At 38.7% G+C, this 20210-nt stretch overlaps 1 protein-coding gene across 5 annotated transcripts in view; it reads right to left on the bottom strand.

Moving 5' to 3' along the window:
- CPNE4 (copine 4) overlaps positions 1 to 20210 on the bottom strand; it is a 635297-nt gene that overhangs the window by 512036 nt on the left and 103051 nt on the right. The gene's annotated exons all lie outside the window — the stretch shown is intronic.

The raw sequence follows: 20210 nt of genomic DNA, 5'->3' as shown, positions 1-20210 counted from the left end.
AAAAAATGCCTGTCCAAAAAAAAGAATCTACTGTATGACACGGGGATGCTACTCAATACTCTGTAATGACATATTGGAATAGAATCTAAAAGTGAGTGGATTTATATATATGTTTGTGTTTATGTACGACTGACTCACTTTGATGTACAGCAGAAATTAACATAACACTTGTAAATCAACTATACTCCAATAACATTAATTTCAAAAAGAAACATGCCATTTGATGTACATTATGGGAAAGGAGTTTAGAGATACAAGGAGCATGGAGGAGATGCAATATTAGCTTAATGATGAAGAAAAACCTCAATAAGAAAACGTAAACAAGCTATTTTGGCATTATTGAGGGCCCAGTTGAGGGGTGGTGGTCATGGATTTCCAAATCACCACCTTTTCCCAATGTGTGGTATTCTCAAGAGAACCTGACCTAGCTCTTGGGTGTGGGCACATAAGTGGTTTAGCTGAGATGAGATCAAGCAGCCATAAAGATAGAGAGAAGGTCAAAGAACGTGAGAGTATTTGCAAAAGAGACATTAAAATGAAGGCCAGGTGGCAGGGAACAAGACGGTGGAAAAGTAGGTGAACGTGGAGTACATCTCTCTCCACGGATACATCAGGACTACACCCTCAAACACAGAAATGCATGTAGAACACCAGCTGAGAGTGGACAGGAGTGTCTGACCAGCAGAAAAGAATATATAGAACCAGGAAAAACTCAGTAGGATGAAGGAACTAGGGAGAAAAACGGAGGGTTGGTAGTACTGGACCTGCCCTCGTGGGTGGGGGAACTGAAGCAAGGGTCCAAGCCCCACATCAGGGCAACCGTCTTGAGCCAGAGGAGAAACATTTAAGGCTGAGAGTGAAACAGCTGATCTGTGGCAGCCTAAATGAAATGAGAATCAGATAGTCCTTGCCACAGCCATACGTACCCCAGACAGGGACACACGTCCCCTAGAAGGAGCAGAAGCTGGGAGCTGGAGTTTAAGGAATTGTGGAGCTATCCCAGGGTGAGACTGCTGTTGACTGCAGAGACATGGATCGAGGGGATGTGAAGGAGGAGATGGTGGTGGGAAATGCCTGTACAGGAAATCCAGGCAGCCACAGAAGCAAGGCGATACTGCTGAGTCACGCATAGTGGGTGGAGCCATCACCATGGCCTCTCTCCCCACATGCCAGGATCTGCAGCTGAATAATAGAGAGGCTGGTTCATCAAATGCCTGATGCACTGAACTACAGAGTAGGGTCCCATCCAGGGTGCTCCTTTAAGTGACTGATGCACTGAACTACAGAGTAGGACCCCACCCAAGGTGCCCCTTTAAGTGCTTGACGCGCCGAACAGCAGAGAAGGAACCCAGGCAAGGGAGCCCTCTAAGTCCCTGAATAGGTGGAGCTATGGAGAAAGACTGACCAAAGAGGCCTTCTGATTGCCAGCTACCAGAGACTTGAAAAAACACTCTGGTAGGCCCATAACTCGTGCAGCTGAGGCAGTCAGTGTCCCTGCACACTTGGCACAGCCAGGGTCCCCATGACCCAAGCAGCTGTGCCACCTTCACACTCAACCCTCACTGGGGCAGAGCTGCAATAGGCAAAAACTCTCGCATCTGTGCACATGGGATTGCTTCGGTCGTGTCCAACTCTTTGTGAACCTGAGGACTGTGGCCTGCCAGGCTTCTCTGTCAGTGGGGTCCGCCAGGCAAGAATACTGGAGTGTATTGGCCAATACTGGTTGCCATACCCTTCTAGAGCACTATATTTCCTGCTGCCCTAGCCACCAATTCCCCTGAATATCTGCTGCCAGAAACCCTGTGACCCAAGCAGCTGCACCACCTCCACACCTGGCCCTCATGGGGCAAACCCAAGCCCTCCAGGGCAGTCTCAGGAGCAAATCCTAGTGGACAACCAACATGCAGAGGTGGAAATAAAACCAAAATTGAAACCCAGGGGCAATGTGGCTAAGGAAGAAGACCCAAATTCTTCCCACCAGCTGTGCAATCTGCAGATTAAATCCACACAATCAACTAGGCAGACTCTGTGGCTATGGAATATATAACAGGACATTGTGAGCTCCCACAAAAGAAAACACACTAGTTCTGATAGCTGTGGACACTGGAGGCAAGAATACACAGGAGTAGGACCAGATTAAAATCTGAGCTGCACCCCCACAGCAGGTACAGAGACCAGCACAGATTTGGAGGGTATCCTAGGGAGGTGAGGTGACTGTGACTCCCAGCAAAGGAAAGGACCCTGACAGCAATGACTCAAGAAAAATATTTAGTATTATTATGTTTTGGTTGTTATGTAGTATGTTTTGGATTTTTTTCTTTTCTTTTCCTTTTTGTTTCCCCCTCTGTCATAGTTGTTGATCTTGTTGATACTATGAAATCTAGGGTTAGTTCTCTGGTAGTCTAGATTTTGTTCTTAACTGGTAGATATCATTTTTGGTTTCCTTTGTTCACCAGGTCAATCTATTGTACTTTATTTGTGTTGGGCTCTTTTGATTTTGCTTACGGGTGTATATATATATGTGTGTGTGTGTGTGTGTGTGTATGTGTGTGTGTATTCTATTCTTTTAATTATTATTTGCCTGATTTTGTAACTGGCATTTGTCTGGGGTTCACCTTTGGTTTCTCATTGTTGTGTATTAGTTTAATCGCACTTAATGTCATAACAAACCACTTGTGGAATATTCGTTCCTGACCAGAGATCAGCTCTGAGCCGTTGGAGCTGGAGCACTGACTCCAAGAATCTAGACTACCAGAGAACTAACCTTAGGGAGTATCAAATAGTGAGAACTCCCACAAAGGAAACCACTGGAATACAAGACCAGGCATCACCCAACCACCAGTAGAACCCTGAGAAGGATACCTCATCCAAACAATAAACAAAATAAAAATACAAACCAAATCATCAGCAGACAGGATTATCACCTCACTCAGCCTTGTCCATCAGAGGGGAAAAAAAACTCAGCACAAATCTCACCCTATAGGAAGCTTACACAAATCACTGGACCAACCTTAGGAGGGCAGAAACTAAAAGGAAGAAATAATTAAACCTTGAAGCCTGGGAAAAGAAGACCTCAAACACAATAAGTTTAAAAAAAGAAACTAATGAAATGACAGAGAAATAATGCACAAAAGAAGAAACAAACTAGAAACACAGAAGTCCAAATAAATGAAGAGTAAAAAGGCAAACTACCTGAAAAAGAATTCAGAATAATGATAGTTAAGATGATCAAAAACCTTGAAAAGAGAATAGAGAAAATGCAAGAATCAATTAACAAATACCTACAAGAATTAAAGAAGAAACATACAGAGACAAACAACACAATTGTTGAAATGAAAAATACACTAGAAGGAATCTATAGCAGAATATCTGAAGCAGAAGAACCGATCAGTGAGCTGGGAGATAAAATAGTGGAAATAACTCCTGAAGAGCAGAATAAAGTGAAAAGAATGAAAAGAACTGAGGACAGTTTCAGAGACATCTGGGACAATATGAAATGCACCAACACTCGATCTATACAGTCCCAGAAGTAGAAGAGAAAAAGAAAGGGTATGAGAAACTTTTTAAAAGATTATATAGTTGAAAATTTCCCCAGCATGGAAAAGGAAATAGTCAATCAAGTCCAACAGGTGCAAAGAGTTCCACACATGATAAACCCAAGGAGAAACACTCCAAGACACATAATAATCAAACTAACAAAGACTAAAGACAAAGAAAGAATATTAAAAGCAGCAAGGGAGAAGAAATAAGTAACATATAAGGGAAACCAAATATGCTTAACAGCTGATCTTTCAGGAGAAACTCTGCAGGCCAGAAGGGAATGGCAGGATATACTTAAAGTACTGAAAGGGAAAAACCTGCAGCCAAGATTACTCTACCTGGCAAGGATCTCATTCAAAATTGATGGAGAAATAAAAAGTTTTTCAGACAAGCAGAAGTTAAGAGAATTCAGTACCACCAAACTAGATTTACAACAAATGTTAAAGGAACTTATATAGTCAGGAAATATAAGAGAAGAAAAAACTACTAAATCAAACCCCAAACAATTAAGAAAATGGCAATAGGAACATACATATCAATAATTACTTTAAATGTAAATGGATTAAATGCTCCAACCAAAAGACATAGACTGGCTGAATGGATAAAATGACCCATATATATGCTATCTACAAGAAACACAGTTCAGACCTAAAGACACATATAGACTGAAAGTGAAAGGATGGAAAAATATATTCTGTGCAAATGGAAAGCAAAAGAAAGCTGAAGTAGCAATCCTCATGTCAGACAAAACAGACCTTAAAATAAAGAAGATTACAAGAGATAAGGAAGGACACAACATAATGATCAAGGGATCAGTTCAAGAGGAAGATCTAACAATTGTAAATATCTATGCACCCAACACAGGAGCACCTCAGTACATAAGACAAACACTAACAGACATAAAAGGAGGAATTGACAGTAACACAATAATAGTAGGAGATTTTAATACCCCACACACACCAATGGACAGATCATCAAAACAGAAAATCAATAAGGAAACACAAGTCTTAAATGACACATTAGATGAGACATATCTCCTTGATATCTTCAGGACATTCCATCCAAATAGAGAAGAATACACCTTCTTCTCAAGTTCACATGGAACATTCTACAGGATAGACCACATTTTGAGTCACAAATCAAACCTCAGTAAATTTAAGAAAATTGAAATCGTATCAAGTATCTTTTCTGACCACAAAGTTATGACACTAGATATCAATTACAAGGGGAAAAAAAAACCTGTAAAAAATGCAAACACATGAAGATCAAGCAATATGTTTCTATATAATGAACAGGTTACTAAAGAAATCAAAAGTGAATGTGAAAGTTGCTCAGTCACGTCTGACTCTTTGCGACTCCATAGAATATAGTTCATAGAATTTATCAGGCCAGAATACAGGAGTGGGTAGCCTTTTTCTTCTCCAGGGTATCCTTCCAATCCAGGGATCAAACCCAGATCTCCTGCATTGCAGATGAGCCTTTACCAGTTGAGCCACAAGGGAATACCAAAGAAAGAAATTAAAAGGGAAATAAAACAACTCCTAGAAACAAATGACAATGAAAACACGACAACTCAAAACCTATGGGATGCAGCAAAAGCAGTTCTAAGAGGGAATTTTATAGCAATACAATCTTACCTCAAGAAACAAGGCAGACATTGAATAGACAACCTAAGTTTATACCTAAAACAACTGGAAAAAGAAAAACAAACAAACAAAAAAAAAGCCAAAATTAGCAGAAGGAAAGAAATCATAAATTTCAGAGCAGAAATAAATGAAAAAGAAATGAAAGAAACAACAGTAAAAATTAATAAAACTAAAAGCTGGTTCATTGAGAAAATAAACAAAATTGACAAACATTTAGCTAGTCTCATCAAGAAAAAAATAGAGAAGAATCAAATCAATAAAATTAGAAACGAGAAAGGAGAGTTACAACAGATAGTGCAGAAATACAAAGGATTATAAGAGACTATTATGAACAATTATATAGCAATAAACTGGATAACCTGGAAGAAATAGACAGATTTTAGAAAGGATCAATCTCCAAGACTCAACCAGGAAGAAATATAAATTATAAATAACCCAGTTACAAGCACTGATTGAAGCTGTGATCAAAGGTCTCCCAAAAAACAAAAGTCCAGGACCAGATGGCTTCACAGAAGAATTCTATCAAACATTTAGACAAGAGCTAATGCCTATTCTTCTAAAACTCTTTCAAAAAATTGCAGAGGAAGGAACACTTCCAAACTCATTCTACAAGGCCACCATCACCCTGATACCAAAACCAGACAAAAACAACACACAAAAAAGAAAACTACAGGCCAATATCACTGATGAATATAGATGCAAATATCCTCAACAGAATTTTACCAAACAGAATTCAATGATACATTAAAAAGCTCATACATTATGATCAAGTTGGGTTTATTGCACGGATTCTAGGATTCTTCAATATACACAAATGAAACAATGTGATATAACATACTAACAAATTGAAGGATAAAAACCATATGATAATATCAATAGATGCAGAAAAAGCCTTGGAAGAAATTCAGCACCCATTTATGACGAAAACTCTTCAAAAAATGGGCAGAGAAGGAACTTACCTCAACATAGTAAAGGTCATATATGTTAAGCCCACAGCAAACATTACTCTCAATGGTGAAAACCTGAAAGCATTGCCACTAATATCAAGAACAAGTCAAGGGTGTCCACTTTCACCACTATTATTTAACATAGTTTTGGAAGTCCTACCTACAGCAATCAGAGAATAAAAAGAAATAAAAGGAATCCAGATCAGAAAAGAAGAAGTAAAGCTCTCACTGTTTGCAGATAACAAGATATTGTACATAGAAAACCGTAAAGATACTATCAGAAAATTACCACAGCTAATCAGTGAATTTAGCAAAGTTGCAGGATACAAAATCAATACAGAAAAATCATTTGCAGTTGTATATACTAACAATGGAAAATCAGAAAGAGAAATTGAGGAATCAACCCCATTCACCACCGCAACAAAAAGAATTAAGTATCTAGGAATAAACTTATCTAAGGAGACAAAAGAACTGTACACAGAAAATTATGACACTAATGAAAGAAATCAAAGATGACATAAACAGATGGAGAGATATTTCATACACCTGGGTAGGAAGAATCAATATTGTGAAAATGACTATACTACTAAATGTAATCTACAGATTCAATGTGATCCCTATCAAATTAACAATGATATTTTTCAGACTAGAACAAAAAATTTCATAATTCATATGGAAATGCAAAAGACCCCGAATAGCCAAAGCAGTCTTGAGAAAGACAAATGGAGCTGGAGGAATCAACCTTCCTGACTTCAGATTACACTACAAAGCTACATTCATGAAGACAGTATGGTACTGGCCAAAAACAGAAATATAGATCAATAGAACAAGATAGAAAGCCCAGAAATAAACTCATGCACCTATGAATACCTTGTTTTTGACAAAGGAGGCAAGAATAAACAATGGGGAAAAGATGGCCTCTTCAACAAATGGTGCTGGGAAAAAATGGACAGCTACATTAAAAGAATGAAATTAGAACACTTCCTAACACCATACACAAAGATAAACTGAAAATGGATTCAAGACCTAAATGTAAGGCCAGAAACTATAAATTTCTTAGAGGAAAATATAGGCAGAATACTTGATGACATAAATTTATGCAAGATCCTGTATGATCCACCTCCTAAAGTAATGGAAATAAAAACAAAAGTAAACAAGTGGTACTTGATTAAACCTAATAGCTTTTGCACAGCAAAGGAAACTACAAGCATGGTGAAAAGACAGTCCTCAGAATGGGAGAAAATAATAGCAAGTGAAACAACAGACAAAGGATTAACTTCCAAAATATATAAGCAGCCATATAACTCAATACGAGAAAAACAATCAACCCAATCAAAAAGTGAGGAAAATACATAAACAGACATTTCTCCAAAGTAGACATACAGAAGGCTAACAAACACATGAAAACATGCTCAACATTACTCATTAGTACAGAAATGCAAATCAAAACTACAATGAGATATCACCTCACACCAGTCAGAATGGCCATCACCAAAAAGTTTACAAACAATTAATGCTGGAGAGGGTGTGAAGAAAAGGGAATGCTGCTGTGCTGTTGGTGGGAATGTCAATTGATACAGCCACTATAGAAGATGGTATAGATTCCTTAAACAACTAGGAATAAAACCACCATATGACCCAGCAATCCCACTCCTAGGCATATACCCTGAGGAAACCAAAATGGAAAAAGACACATGTATCTGATTGTTCATTGCAGCACTATTTACAACAGCTAAACCATGGAAGCAACCTAGATATCCATCGACAGATGAATGGATAAAGAAACTGTGGTACATATACACAATGGAATATTACTCAGTCATAAAAATGAACGCATTTGAGTCAGTTCTAGTGAGTTGGACGAACCTAGAGCCTACTATACAGAGTGAAGTAAGTCAGAAAGAGAAAGATAAATATTGTATATTAACGCATATATATGGAATCTAGAAAAATGATACTGAAGAATTTATTTGTAGGGTAGCAATGGAGAAATAGACATAGAGAATAGACTTATGGACATGGGGAGAGGGGAGGTGACAGTGAAATGTATAGAGAGAGTAACACAGAAACTTACATTACCAGATGTAAAATAGATAGCCGATGGGAATTTGCTGTATGTCTGAGAAACTCACACAGGGGCTCTGTATCTACCTAGAGGGGTGGGATGGGGAAGGAGATGGGAGGGAGGTTCAAAAGGGAGGGGCTATATGTATACCTATGGCTGAATCATGTTGAAGTTTGGTAGAAAATAGCAAAATTCTGTAAAGCAATTATCCTTCAATTAAAAAATAAATTAAATATATATATATACATATATAAAAATAAATTCAAAACATGAAGGCCAATAAAATATGATCTGGATAGGATGGAAATAAAACAGGAAGAAGTCAAGAGAGAAATTGGAAATACCAATAGACTGGACATCTTGATGTGGTCACAAAATCACTGTGGAGAGATAATTGAACAAATAAGCTGGACAGTGGGTTGAATGAATTAGCAATGCTGGAGGTGGGGCACTTTGAATTAATCACCAAAGTCAACAACATAAATGACAGATGAGATCAACAAAGTCGAAGAGAACAAAGATTCACTGGAGATAGAAAAAAATAAAATAAGAAAATGAGAGGTCTGAGCCCTTTGGGGGATGTTCAAGCAGATGTCAATTTTCAAGGATGATAGCTGAAAGCAAGGAACTGAGGAAGATTGAGTAAAGCCTTCCGTAATAGAAAAGGTGTAGTAAGGAGGCAGGACGTGACAGCATGGCTTTGATAAATAGACTCTTCTTGAGAAGGACACAGAAAAAGTGCTGTCTTAGGGATTCAAACATATATTAACCTAGGCAAAGTAGAGGATGGAAATTTTCCATTGTAAGTATAAAAGTTATAGAAGCTCATTATATGGAGAATTCTAAGAAACACCAACTAGAAGCAGGTTTTGGAGAGGAGGGGTAGTGTTTAGGGCACTACTGAAAGAAGTACGCACTACAGAAAGAAGTATGTAAAGAAGACGCATGGATTAGTGGAGGGGTATAAATTTCCTTTTAAACATTAGAGGCAGGGAAAGCCAATGTAAATTCCATGATTAGGGGCCTCCTACTGCGTTTTATGTTTGTTTTTGGCAGAAATATTATTTAGGATTTTAAGTATGATAATGGCTATGTAAGTCTATGTTACTGTTTTCCTCATGAAAATCATAAAAAAGTAACAAAGAGAATAAAAATAAAATCTTCAAACTCTATTTTTTTGTGAGAAAAGAGACAGATTTAATCCACAGAGACTCAAAACACATTAAAGCATCTGAGAAGAAGCCTTCTAGGGCGTGAAAAGTGAATAAACAGATGAGGGAACTCAGCATTGAAGGGATAAGCAACAATTCACTTAAAGGTGAAGGCTTCACCTGAAGAGAGCAAGGTATGCCTTGGTTCTGCAATAATCAGTGTAGGTTGGGTGAGCAGGGCTAAAGCAGAAGACCTGTTCTACTAAGCCTCGTTCAGACAAGATAAGAGGGGATTACATAAGAAACACTAGAATGGGTAGGTGTAGCAGCAGAAAAGGAGAGAATCTTTGGACTGGGATGCTTTTAAGTTTACCCTGGACCCATACGACTTCAAACAGAAACCTCGTACATATAACTAGCTCAGAAAAATCCAACTTGCTTACTTAAGAGTAATAAAAGGTTAATTGTGCCAAAGCAATCTTGAGACAAACAGACAAAAGCTAGTGGTATCATGCTCCCTGACTTCAGATTATACTACAAACCTACAATAATCAAAACAACATGGCACTGGCAAAAAGGCAGATACATAGATCAATGGAACAGAAGAGAGAGCCAAGAAATAAATCCGCACACTTATAGTCAATTAGTATATGACAAAGCAGGCAAGAATATCAGTTCAGTTCAGTTGCTCAGTCATGTCCGACTCTCTGCGACCCCATGAATTGCAGCACGCCAGGCCTCTCTGTCCATCACCAACTCCCGGAGTCTACCCAAACCCATGTATATCGAGTCGCTGATGCCATCCAACCATCTCATCCTCTGTCGTCCCCTTCTCCTCCCGCCCACAATCCTACCCAGCATTAGGGTCTTTTCCAATGGGTCAACCCTTCGCATGAGGTGGCCAAAGTATTGGAGTTTCAGCTTCAACATCAGACCTTCCAGTGAACACCCAGGAATGATCTCTTTTAGGATGGATTGATTGGATCTCCTTGCAGTCCAAGGGACTCTCAAGAGTCTTCTCCAACACCGCAGTTCAAAAGCATCAATTCTTCGGCGCTCAGCTTTCTTCACCATCCAACTCTCACATCCATACATCACCACTGGAAAAACCATAGCCTTGACTAGACGGACTTTTGTTGGCAAAGTAATGTCTCTGCTTTTAAACATGCTATCTAGGTTGGCCATAACCTTCCTTCCAAGGAGTAAGCGTCTTTTAATTTCATGGCTGCAGTCACCATCAGCAGTGATTCTGGAGCCCAAAAAAATAAAGTCTGACACTGTTTCCACTGTTTCCCCATCTATTTCCCATAAGTGATAGGAACAGATGCCATGATCTTAGTTTTCTGAATGTTGAGCTTTAAGCCAACTTTTTCACTCTCCTCTTTCACCTTCATCAAGAGGCTCTTTAGTTCTTCTTCACTTTCTGCCATAAGGGTGGTGTCATCCGCATATCTGAGATTATTGATATTTCTCCCTGTATTCTTGATTCCAGCTTGTGTTTCTTCCAGCCCAGCGTTTCTCATGATGTACCCTGCATATAAGTTAAATAAACAGGGTGACAATATACGGCCTTGACGTACTCCTTTTCCTATTTGGAACAGTCCGTTCTTCCATGTCCAGTTCTAACTGTTGCTTCCTGACCTGCATACAGGTTTCTCAAGAGACAGGTCAGATGGTCTGGTATTCCCATCTCTTTCAGAATTTTCCACAGTTTATTGTGATCCACACAGTCAAAGGCTTTGGCATAGTCAATAAAGCAGAAATAGGTGTTTTTCTGGAACTCTCTTGCTTTTTCGATGATCCAGCGGATATTGGCAATTTGATCTCTGGTTCCTCTGCCTTTTCTAAAACCAGCTTGAACATCTGGAATTTCATGGTTCACGTATTGCTGAAGCTTGGCTTGGAGAATTTTGAGCATTACTTTACTAGCATGTGAGATGAGTGCAATTGTGCGGTAGTTTGAGCATTCTTTGGCATTGCCTTTCTTTGGGATTGGAACGAAAACTGACCTTTTCCAGTCTTGTGGCCACTGCTGAGTTTTCCAAATTTGCTGGTATATTGAATGCAGCACTTTTACAGCATCATCTTTCAGGATTTGAAATAGCTCAACTGGAATTCCATCACCTCCACTAGCTTTGTTCGTAGTGATGCTTTCTAAGGCCCACTTGACTTCACATTCCAGGATGTCTGGCTCTAGGTGAGTGATCACACCATCGTGATTATCTGGGTCGTGAAGATCTTTTTTGTACAGTTCTTCTGTGTATTCTTGCCACTCTTCTTAATATCTTCTGCTTCTGTTAGGTCCATACCATTTCTGTCCTTTATCGAGCCTATCTTGGCATGAAATATTCCTTTGGTATCTCTAATTTTCTTGAAGAGATCTCTAGTCTTTCCCAATTTGTTGTTTTCCTCTATTTCTTTGCACTGATCGCTGAGGAAGGCTTTCTTATCTCTCCTTGCTATTCTTTGGAACTCTGCATTCAGATGGGAATATCTTTTCTTTTCTCCTTTGCTTTTCGCTTCTCTTCTCTTCCCAGCTATCTGTGAGGCCTCCACAGACAGCCATTTTTCTTTTTTGCATTTCTTTTCCATGGGGATTTTCTTGATCCCTGTCTCCTGCACAATGTCATGAACCTCTGTCCATAGTTCATCAGGCACTTTGTCTATCAGGTCTAGTCCCTTAAATCTATTTGTCACTTCCACTGTATACTCATAAGGGATTTGATCTAGGTCATACCTGAATGGACTAGTGGTTTCCCCTACTTTCTTCAATTTAAGTCTGAATTTGGCAATAAGCAGTTCATGATCTGAGCCACAGCCTGGTCCCATTCTTGTTTTTGCTGACTGTATAGAGCTTCTCCATCTTTGGCTGCAAAGAATATAATCAATCTGATTTCGGTGTTGACCATCTGGTGATGTCCACGTGTAGAGTCTTGTCTTGTGTTGTTGGAATAGGGTGTTTGCTATTACCAGTGCGTTCTCGTGGCAAAACTCTATTAGCCTTTGCCCTGCTTCATTCTGTACTCCAAGGCCAAACTTGCCTGTTACGCCAGGTGTTTCTTGACTTCCTACTTTTGCATTCCAGTCCCCTATAATGAAAAGGACATCTTGTTGGGGTGTTAGTTCTAGAAGGTCTTGTAGGTCTTCATAGAACCATTCAACTTCAGCTTCTTCGGCGTTACTGGTCGGGGCATAGACTTGGATTACCGTGATATTGAATGGTTTGCCTTGGAAACAAACAGAGATCATTCTATCGTTTTTGAGATTGCATCCAAGTACTGCATTTCGGACTCTTTTGTTGACCATGATGGCTACTCCATTTCTTCTAAGGGATTCTTGCCCACAGTAGTAGATATAATGGTCATCTGAGTTAAATTCACCCATTCCAGTCCATCTTAGTTTGTTGATTCCTAGAATGTCGATGTTCACTCTTGCCATCTCCTGTTTGGCCACTTCCAATTTGCCTTGATTCATGGACCTAACATTCCAGGTTCCTATGCAATATTGCTCTTTACAGCATCGGACTTTGCGTCTATCACCAGTCACATCCACAGCTGGGTATCGTTTTTGCTTTGGCTCCATCCCATCATTCTTTCTGGATGAGAATATACAATTCTTTTTGGCAAGAATATACAAATGACAAAAAGACTTGACAGTGGTGCTGGGAAAACTGGACAGCTACATGTGAAAAAAAATGAAAGTATAACAGTTCCTCACACCATATACAAAAATAAAATCAAAATGGATTTAAGATGTAATGTAAAACTAGAAGCCATAAAATTCCTAGAAGAGAACATAGGCAGAACACATTTGACAAAAATCATAACTATATTTTTTGATCTGAAACAAAAGCAAAAATAAACAAATGGGACCAAGTTAAACTTAAAATCTTTTTTGTAGCAAAGAAAATCATAAAGAAAACAAAAGACAACCTACAGAATGGGAAAAAATATTTGCAAATATGATTGACAAGGGGTTAATATTCAAAATATATAAATAGCTCACATAATTCAATATGAAAAAAGCAAACAAACCAATTTTAAAAATGAACATAAGACCTACATAGATATTTTCCAAAAAGATATACAGATAGCCAATAGGCATATGAAAAAATTACTTAACAACATCAATTATCAGAGGAAAAAAAACTACAATGATGTATCACCCCACACCAGTAAGAATGGCCATCATCAAAAAGTCTACTAACAATAAATGCTGGAAAGGATGTGAAGAAAAGGAAACCCTCCCACACTGTTGGTGGAAATGTAAATGTAAATTGGTGCAGCCACTACGGAGAACAGTACGGAGGGTCCTCAAAAAAATTAAAAATAGAACTACTATTGCTGTTGTTTTGTTTAATCACTAAGTCATGTCCAACTCTTTTGTGATCCCATGTACTGTAGCCCACCAGTCTCCTCTGTCCTTAGAGGATTTCCTAGGGAAGAAAATTGGAGGGGGTTGCCATTTCCTTCTTCAGGGATCTTCCCAACCTAAGGATCAAATCTACATCTCCTCATTGACAGGCCAATTCTTTACCACTGCTGCTGCTGCTGCTGCTAAGTTGCTTCAGTCGTGTCCGACTCTGTGCGACCCCATAGACGGCAGCCCACCAGGCTCCCCCGTCCCTGGGATTCTCCAGGCAAGAACACTGGAGTGGGTTGCCATTTCCTTCTCCAATGCATGAAAGTGAAAAGTGAAAGTGAAGTTGCTCAGTCGTGTCCGACTCTTAGCGACCCCATGGACTTCAGCCTACCAGGCTCCTCTGTCCATGGAATTTCCCAGGCAAGAGTACTGGAGTGGGCTGCCATTGCCTTCTCCGCTTTACCACTGAGCCACGAGGGAAGTTCACAGAACTACTATATCATAGAATAATTTCACTCTAGGTATATATCTAAAGAAAATGCAAATACAAATTCAGAAAACTATATGCATTGCAATGTTCATGGACACCTTATTTACAATGCCAACAAAGTGAAGCAACTTGTATCCCATCAACAGACAAATGGATAAAGATTGCATAAATGTACAATGGAATATTACTTAGTCATAAAAAGAATGAAATTTTGTCATTTGCAACAACATGGATTAACCTAGAGAACTTAATGAAATGAGTCACATATAAAAAGACAAATACTGTATGTTATCACTTATAGGTGGAATCTAAAAATTAAAACAAAAGAATGTATATAGCAAAACAGAAACAGATTCCACAGATATAGAGAATAAACTAGGAGTTACCAGTGGGAAAAAGTAAGGGGGGAGAGGGAAGATCGGGTGGAGGATTAAGAGACATAAACTACTATGTATAAAGTAAATAAGCAATGAGAATATATTGTAAGCTTAGGGAAATGTCATTATCTTGCAATAACTTTAAATAGAGTATAATCTATAAAAATACTGAATCACTATGTCGTATATCTGAAACTAAGAAAACATTGTAAATCAACTATACTTCAATGGTTTGAAAGTGAATTGGCACAGACATGATGCAAAGAAAATGTGGAAAAGGGGAGAAAAAACTTACTAAGACAAAAAATAGACATCAGAAAGTGTCATAGGCACATCATAACTGTTATTAAAATATTTTACAACAAATCATAATAAGTTTAATAAAATAATCTTAGAAAAAAATGGGAAAATATGGGAAAAAAACAAGAAAAAATGAACTGGCAGAACCTAGGAAATAAACGGAGGAAAAAATAATCACAGATGTAAAGATGCAATTTGAAAGAACATGAGAAAAGCAAACATCACAGTTAGCACAGTAATGGAACAGACACCAGAAATTTAAAAGAAAAAAACAAGAATCAAAGAAGAAAAAAGCCACAAAAATGAATTAGGGATTAGACAGAAAATAAAAATTATGTGAAAAGCAAAAAACAGCCAACTTGTGAATATTCAGAGTTCCCCATTTATAAAACTCGATGAAAACTAAACAAAGACACAGGAAAACTAACTTAAATATGATTAAGGAAACTTACCTGAAATAAAATGTTTCAATATATTTATCAAAAGTATTAGGAAATTTATACAAAAATAGACAATAAATAGACATATTTTTGGTGGGGGCTCTATTTGTGGGTGGTGACTGCAGCCATGGGATTAAAAGACACTTGCTCCTTGGAAGAAAAGCTGTGACAAACTTAGACAGCATATTAAAAAGTGGAGACCTTACTTTGCCTACAAAAATCCATATAGTCAAAGCCATGACAAAATTTCATTATTTTTATGGTTGAGTAATATTCTACTGTATATTAATGCAATCTTTATCCATTTGTCTATTAATAGTCATAGACAATAAAAAAGGCTGAGAGCCAAAGAATTGATGCCTTCAAACTGTGGTGCTGGAGAAGACTCTTGAGAGTCTCTTGGACATCAAGGAGATCAAACAAGTCAATCCTAAAGGAAATCAACCTTGAATATTCCTGGAAGGACTGATGCTGAAGCTGAAGCTCCAGTGCTTTGGCCACCTGATATGAAGAGCCAACTCACTGGAAAAGACCTTGATGCTGGGAAAGATTGAAGACAGGAGCAGGAGGGGACAATAGAGGATGAGATGATTGGATGTCCACTGACTCAATGGACATGACTTTGAGTAAGCTCTGGGAGATGGTGAAGGACAGGGAAGCCTGGCGTGCTGCAGTTCATGGGGTTGCAAAGAGTCAGACATGACTGAGTGACTGAACAACAACAACAAAGACATATCCCAGTGAAGTTATCACACTTTAAGTAACTATTTGGACAACTATGTAAAACCATGGAGGATAAATCAGACTGGCATTAGATTTCTCTACAGAGAAATTCTACACTGAACACAACGTAGTAGCACTTACAAGGTTTTGAAAGAATGAAATGATAAGCCAAGGATTTCAAATATAGCCAAACTATACGTTAGGTATAAAGGTCATTGACTAGCATTTTGCAACTTATAGGTATGTTGTACTTCTGAGATTTTCTTGAGGAAATACTAGAAGACAAACCAATTACAAAATGACTGAGGAAATTATGGCAAAGGAACAGTGCATTGAAAGTATTTAACTCTCCAACTAAGACAAAAACAAATGTGAGAATTAAGATGCCAAAACAAAATGTATCTATCAACATCTTGATCACATAAATTAGGTGAATAACAGAAATATGAGGGAGCAAAGAGGAAAGAAATTGGGAGATGAAGAAAATGTGGTATCTAGGACTATCCTGGTGGTCCAGTGGTTAAGAACTCACCAGGGGACAGAGGTTTGATCCTTAGTCTGGGAAGATTCCACATGCTGTGGCACAACAGAGCCTACGTGCTGCAAGTAGAGAGAAGCCCCCACCCCCAACCACAACTAGAGAAAGCCTGCAAGCCGCAATGAAGGCCCAGACCTAGTTCAGTCAAAATTAAATAAGTAAGTAAAAGTTAGCTTTTTTTAAAAAAAAAAAAGTGTTCTCTGCTCTATCGAGCATCTGACAGAAAAAAACATGCCACATATCATTTAAAACTGATATATCAATTAAGAAAAGTAAAGGCATATTTAATAATACAAAGTTAATAAGAAGATAAAACTACTCATTAAAATAAAGTGATAGAAAAGCCGGAAAGAAAGGAAAGAGTCAGTATATTTACTGGTCACTATTAATTGCTTCTGGTGATGGAAATGAAGGACTGACCAAGATGATGATCTAGGAGGCTCCTGACTTAGCCTCCTCCTACAGATGCACTAAATATACAGCTATACATGGATCACTTCCCTCTGAGGAAAATCCAAAAAGAAGGTGAGTGACTTCTGTGCATCAGGCAACTGAGAAAATGCCCACACTGAAATGCGTAGGAAAGACTGAAACACGTTCTCACCATGATCTCTACCCTAAGCACAATACCATACAGTTGAGAAGGAAGCTGACAGCTTCTCCATGAGAAGCAAAGGGACTGGGCCACACATGGAGTGTACCAACTTTTAAAGCTGTCACCTGAGGGATAGACAACAAAATCACCCATCTCTGACAGCAAGTGAGGTTTGAATTTCAAAGTCCCACAGGACTGTAGCAAACAAAGAACACAAGCACTCCTTTTGGACATCCCCTCCAGGTTCAGTGCACACAGAACAAACAAAAATGCCCATCTCCCAGTTTTTTTCTTGAAAGAGATTTGATTACAATACTCTCCTAGTTGCTGTCTGAAGGTTCAGCTTCTAATCAGCCTGAATTTTAGGGCTGACTTGGATTCTCCTGGGAGCCTGAAAGGACAACTTCTCCACCTAGTTTCAACAGCAAAACCAAGGGTCCAAGGAGATTGTCCATAACTTTGAAGCTGCCAAACAAGACATGGACCCTCAAATCATCTGGTTCTGATAGCCAGTGAGCTCAGCCTTCATGAGCCCCATAGAAACATAATAAACAAAGGGAAAAAAAAACCATCCAGTTTTCAAACAGCTGCATAAGCACTTCCTGAAGCTACCCTCGACAGATTTACTGCAGAGGGAGAAGGCAAAAATACCCGTCTCCCAATCTATCCATGGATTGTATTTACTGCATGCTTTCCCAACTGCTGCCAGAGGCTCTGGCTTCTAATCAGCCTGAATGTGGGAAGAGACTGGGATCCTCCCATGAACCTGAAACAGCTCATCGGCACATCCCCCACTATCTCTCCTGGTCCACTGCAACTCAGATCAAGTTTTGAGCTTCTCCCTGGAAGGAGCCTGTCCATACCTAGCACCCCAAATGTTACGGCTGTCTCTGAGGGACTGGATCACAAACTACCCAGCTCTGGGAGCTACAGGCCTCAGGATTCATGAATCACCCACCATATAAAACAAAGAATCATATGATCATCTCACATTTGATGAAATCTGACATCTTTTTATAAAAAATCCTCAACAATATAAACAGAAGAAACATACCTCAACATAATAAAGGCCACATATAAGAAGCCCACAGCTATCACCATATACAACAATGAAAAGCTGGAAGCTTTTCCTCTAAGACAAAGATGTCCATTCTCAGAACTTCTATTCCATGTGTAATAGAATTCCTAGCCAGCACAATTAGTCCATAAAAACAAATGAAGGGTATCTAAGCAAGAAAGGAACAGAAAAACTCTCTTTAAAGATGACATAGGATGCTTGGCTCTTTTCTGTGATATGCCAATGGAAAGGAAGACATGAGGAAATAAAGTAAAAGTAGTATTGCACACCCAGAGCTGGCAGATGTGTCTCCACAGACAGCTTTACAGAAAGTTCATGTAGATCCCAGTTCCAGGTACTGGGATAAAAATCTCAGATAACTATATGATTAAATAGGACATGCGTAGGATATGAAGTCAAGCTGGGTTTTAATCTTGCATCTGCTACTCACTAGCTTTGCAACCTTTAGGAAGGTCGTTTTTCTTTCAGCCACAGTTTGCTCACATGTATGATGCGAAAAGGAAGAATTGTCAATCACTTATATTCACTCCAAATACCTCACCAGTACTTTTACTTATCTAATTTTGTCTTCACATAAACCTGTGATGGAGATGACATGAACTCCATTTTGCAAATATGGTTCAGAGAGATTATGAGACTTGCCCAGTATCATGCTATTGGTGGTGGTGGATGTGTTGTACTCAGATCTTTCAAGAAAACCTGCTACAAGAAGGCTGGTTGGTGGACATTCTCCATGTGCCTTATACTCAAATCTTCAGCAGCATTCATCCCTGAGACCACTCCCTCCCAGGGCTGCTCCTGGCCAACGAAAGGGAATAATTCTGGTACAAGAGAAGGGCCATTCCATCCTGAGAAGAACTCCTCTGATGGGAAATCTACTCTGCAGATCTTATTGCCTAGATGAGCATTTCCCAGGGCTGCAGTGAAGTCTGAGGCTTTTCCTCCTCAAGCCTCCTTCCTTCTGGTTCCCCTTTCACAGGTATCAGACTTTTATTACACTCTGAAAGTCTTTTCCACCAAATCTGTTTTCTTCCTCCTTTATTCTTTGTAGTTATTTCCCACAAATAAATCTCTCCAATGTCTAATTCCATCTTGGCAACTTCTTATTGGAGGATCAAAACTGACACACATATAGCGAATATAACCCACAGAGTCAGATCCTAGGAGAATTAAATGAGAACAGGAATGAGAGAAGGAGATAATGTTGTGAAAGATCCCAGGACACTGATGGCACGAGGCCAAAAGTTCACAACCTTTGATATACATCTGAACCACTAGTGCTATGTTTACAAAACAGACAGAATTAATACCCATCTCAAACCTACTGGAATCTCTGAGATTGGTCATGACCTAAAAAAGTAATTTATTGGGGTAAAAATCACAGTCAATGAAATCAACCAACTTAAAGAGAATAATTCAGTGTCATTTAGTATCTTCAAAGTTTTCTTGAAATTATCTTCTCTATCTAGTTCCAAGACATTTCCATCACTTTCAAAACCTCTTATTCATTAAACGGTTTCTCCCTACTCCCAACTTTCCCCAGCCCCTGGCAACCACCAATCTGTAATCTCTCTATATGAAATTCTCAATTCTAAATATTTCATATTAATGGAATCATACAATATTTGTCACTTTGTGTCTGGCTTCTTGTACTTAGCTTGAGGTTTTGGAGGTTCATCTGTTTTGCAACATATATCAGTACCTAATCCCTTTTTTATGACTAAATAATATTTCATTGTATGAATATGCCATAATTTGGTATGAAATCATATCTGAACCCTCAATTCTATTCCACTGGCCCATAAGTTTATCTTTGTGCCAGTACCACACTTTTAACTATTGAAGCTTTGTAGTAAATTTTGAAATCAAGAAGCTGTTCATCTTTTTCAAGATTTTTTTGGGCTATTTGAGGGATATTACAATTCCAAATGAATTTGAAGATTAGCTTTTACATTTCT

Source organism: Giraffa tippelskirchi, chromosome 2, assembly GCF_054371585.1.
Source record: "Giraffa tippelskirchi isolate mGirTip1 chromosome 2, T2T-mGirTip1v1.2.pri, whole genome shotgun sequence".
Taxonomy (NCBI): Eukaryota; Metazoa; Chordata; class Mammalia; order Artiodactyla; family Giraffidae; genus Giraffa; species Giraffa tippelskirchi.
This window is presented reverse-complemented; position numbering and strand designations above follow the sequence as displayed.